This window comes from Humulus lupulus, chromosome 9, assembly GCF_963169125.1.
Source record: "Humulus lupulus chromosome 9, drHumLupu1.1, whole genome shotgun sequence".
NCBI classification, from domain to species: Eukaryota; Viridiplantae; Streptophyta; class Magnoliopsida; order Rosales; family Cannabaceae; genus Humulus; species Humulus lupulus.
The window spans coordinates 177187702-177190973 of record NC_084801.1 but is presented as its reverse complement, the minus strand read 5'-3'; the positions used below and the strand labels follow the sequence as shown (position 1 = coordinate 177190973).

Here is a 3272-nt window from a genome sequence, read left to right as displayed (position 1 = left end):
AAGTAACAATAATTGGCTGAACACTTGTATAAATATGCATGATTCCTGACTTGCTGTTGTTCGGAGAAAGAATCTTCTCCGAAACATATGGGTATTATTCGAGCCTTAGTTGCAGGAGACTGAGTTCGATGAAACCACTAGTTGAGGAGGAGGATAACTGGAATAACAGGCTCGAAATTATGTCGATCTCGAAAGCGCATTAACCTTGCATTCGATATCAGCAACACGTTTTGCACACAACAGTTGTTAGGAAATCCCTATTCCTTAGAGATTTGTTTTTATTTGATATTAAATCCCAATTATCATGGAATATTACGTATTTAATGTATTTATTTACATTTGTTTCAAATCTGAATAATTGGTTGTAACTTTCCTGAATCAGGGGAATATATTATGATAACCAGGCCTATAATAGCCTGATACTTTTCATTTGAATTCACGCACAAAATTGTATTGAGAATACTCGGTCAAATTGCTCTGAGAAAGCTTTGGGAGAGTATCACGAATCAATAATATTGACTTGTGGACTAGGCAAATTTTAACTGCTGAATCACGTAAAAGTTATTCTGTTCTTTTATTTTTCTAAAATATTGTTTAGTGCTCTTCAAATTTAAGTTGACGAAAAACGGCGTCAACACATGTATTAAGTGTGGAAATATAATAAAGATGGATCTTAGAAGATCAATCAATACTTATTTTTCAATGGGATTGATAAAAGTTACATGGTTTGGTATATGCGTGGGGAGAGAGTTCTTGTTCTTCCAACTCCGCCAAGTAGACCCAATGAAGCGATGAGGAATAAGGTAGAGGAGAACTGAGATTCATTAGAAGATATAATTGATGACACACATTATGATTCAGGAGTAGACCAAATAAGTTTGAGACACTCCTTAGTAATGCTGAGAAACTGATTTGCCCCGATTATACAAAATTTACAAAGTTATGTACGCCTTTTAGGATCTACAATTTGAAAGCTAAATAGAGCTAGAGTGATAAAAGTTTCACTGAATTACTTTGTTTTTTTTGAATGATTTGTATAATATCTCGGGATGGTAGGTTTTTTTTTAAATTTATTTTATTTATCACATTATTATTATTATTATTAAAAAGAATTTAATAATAATAAATTTTGTAGAATTATGAATGGACCATATGTCCCGAGAATTTAAAGTTTCAGGTTATGACCAATTTCTCTATTTCAAACTCTTTCGGTAACTCTTCCCTATCACACTTTTATTAATTCTTTCTTTATTGAAAACATGTGACTTTTCGAATGAGAAATGCTAAGGAGTAATACTGGTGCCTATGATCACAAGGATGTGGCATATTGCTATTGGTGCAATCTAATATTAGGTCTCACACATTTAAATTTAATAAGTATTATGAGATATCGCTAACTAACAATAAGGTGCTACCTCATGTGGTATTGACACTTTAAGGTACCAAATATCAACACTTTTTTCGATAACATTTTATTCTTCTTTAAATTTTTAATCTTATAGTTTACACTTTACACATATATAAAGCTTCTTCATCGTCCATTATTAAATCAATTAAACAAACGTTACAAAAATTACATGCAAGTACTTTTCATCCCACTCAACTTAATTTCCAAAACTCATGAATGAAAAGGGTTTATTGAACAACAAATAATAGTAGTGTATATGAGTTCTTAATATACAAGAGATGCCTTAATTATATAGGCAATGTAATACACTATAAGGACAAGAATACCCTAATCAGAAGTAATGAATCATAACTGATATCCTAACTAAGGGAAAAACAGAGCTACGCCATTAGAGGAATACGATTATAGTTTCAACTAAACAACACATAAATTATCACTCTTTCATTCTTTCCTATAGCCTATAGCTATATATATATATATACATTAAGCCATGCAGGTGTAAATTTGAACTAATTCAGATTGTTAAACTGTGAATGACCCATTAAATCAATTATAGTTTGTTTGATGGTATCTGCTACTCGGATAATCGTAGTAATTCTAGAGCTAATACGTGCAACAAACCCCGACTTCTGGAAATGATGCATTTATTAGATAAAAGGTCAACGCGGGCTCTGCCCGTTGCTCTGATGATTCATGATAACTCGACGGATCGCGCGGAGACCCGGAGACGGTGCTCGCCGCTCGAGTTGCATGTTCTTCAATATGTCTAAACGACTCTCGGCAACACATATCTCGGCTCTTGTATCGATGAAGAACGTAGCGAAATGCGATACTTGGTATGAATTGCAGAATCTTGTGAACCATCGAGTCTTTGAACGCAAGTTGCGCACGAAGCCACTAGGAAGCTGACTGGCGGGATCCCTTTGTGGGTTGCACCGCCGACCGACCTTGATATCCTGAGAAAGGCCCAAGTCACTGTCTACATACATGCAATTAGCTGCTATAATACACGCCAATTATATATAATAGGAAGAACCCTAAAAAAGAGAAAATGAGCAATAGGTTTCATATCAATGTATATACACATATACTACTAAAATTAAAACTTATTATTATTATTATATGTGCTTTTGTGTTTTTCTTTTGAATGTATATAAATACGAGAATATACTATTTTGGCCCTATGAGTTTATACAAAATATTGAATATACATTTTAATCTTCATAAATATCATAAAGGTACCATTGTAATATCCAACATTTTCATTATACATTTTTTATTATAAATTTGAGTTTTAATACATAAAATGTACAAGTTTACAAATTTAAGAAATAGTAATGGAAAAATAGTGCTTAAAATATCATTTTATGTTTTAATGAGATTAAAGAGAGAGAAACTTGAGTAGTCAAGTATTGGACCCAAATGTCATATAATTTTAATTGGGGATTTTTATAAAATTAAGAAAGTTTTGCTAAAGGGCTTATTTGAAAAGAATTTTAGTATTTTGGGTCCAAGTGTAATTTTAAAAAAATAAAAAGAAAAGAAAAGAAAAGAAAAGAAAAGGCTTCAGCCTTTCTTTTTACCCGAGCCCCTCTCTCTCTCTCTCTCTCTCTCTCTCTCTCTCTCTCTCTTTCTCTCTCTCTACGTGCTACTGTTGCCGACGACGCAGGAGTACTTTCCGGCCACCACTTTTAGCCACGCGCCAGACCGTTGGATTCAGAGGCCTCCGAACTATCGTCCCACGCGGGAATCTAGAGCTCACTCGCCGATTAAATGCCTCAACCACTCGATTTAAGTTTGGCCACCCCGCAACTTCAAAGTTGCGATTCGACCACCTCGGGCATCTGTTTGCCGATCCGTCACC

General features: G+C 34.1%; 1 pseudogene; it reads left to right on the top strand.

The window, feature by feature from the left end:
* The first annotated feature begins 2180 nt into the window (after positions 1-2180).
* On the top strand, positions 2181-2343 carry LOC133802677 (5.8S ribosomal RNA; annotated as a pseudogene).
* Positions 2344-3272: the final 929 nt, after the last annotated feature.